Below are 746 nucleotides of genomic sequence, written 5' to 3'. Positions count from 1 at the left end.
ATTCGCTGAGGGTGTGCCAAAAACACACCTGGAGAAAGAGGTCATTGACCCATTCTCCCTAATGACTCTATGCCCATATAAGGAGCCCTGATCGGAGATATTATGGCATCCCTACTTATAACCAATACTATATGTTAACATTGGGTAAAGCTCATAACTTTCAGCCCTCCTCCCGGGGACTTCGTGGGATTAAGTCATCCTAAAAGACATAGTTATCACATTTTCGACCATGCTGAAAAAAATGGCTATCTCAAAATTTTGATCAGTTGACTTTGGAAAAAAATGAGCATGGGAGGGGGCCTAGTTGCCCTCCATTTTTTTTGTCACTTAAAAAGGGCACTAGAACTTTTAATTTCCGTTCGAATGAGCCCTCTCACGATATTCTAGGACCACTGGGTCGATACAATCACCCCAAAAAAAAAAAAAAAAAAAAAAAAAAAAAAAAAACATCTGTGATCTTTCTTCTGGCAAAAATGCAATATTCCACATTTTTTTAGATAGGTGCTTGAAACCTCTACAGTAGGGTTCTCTGAACCCAGTAGGTTCTCATTTTATTCAATGTAGTTAAAAGTTCTGGAGATTAGGTATTTTAGGATGACAACCCCCTCAGAGCCCTCAGGGCAAAGATTTTAAGTTATACCCTGGGGGCATATAAGGGTTTTATAGAAAATGTTGTCTTCGAAACTTCTAAAAGGGCTCATTTGAAGGGAAACTGAAAGGGCTAGTGCCTTTTTTAATAGTCAAAA

The sequence above is a fragment of the Artemia sp. Qi Xiang Cuo genome, unplaced genomic scaffold (genome assembly GCF_049724085.1).
Source record: "Artemia sp. Qi Xiang Cuo unplaced genomic scaffold, ASM4972408v1 HiC_scaffold_31, whole genome shotgun sequence".
Classification (NCBI taxonomy): Eukaryota; Metazoa; Arthropoda; class Branchiopoda; order Anostraca; family Artemiidae; genus Artemia; species Artemia sp. Qi Xiang Cuo.
The sequence above is the reverse complement of the archived record's forward strand: the minus strand, read 5'-3'. Positions refer to the sequence as shown.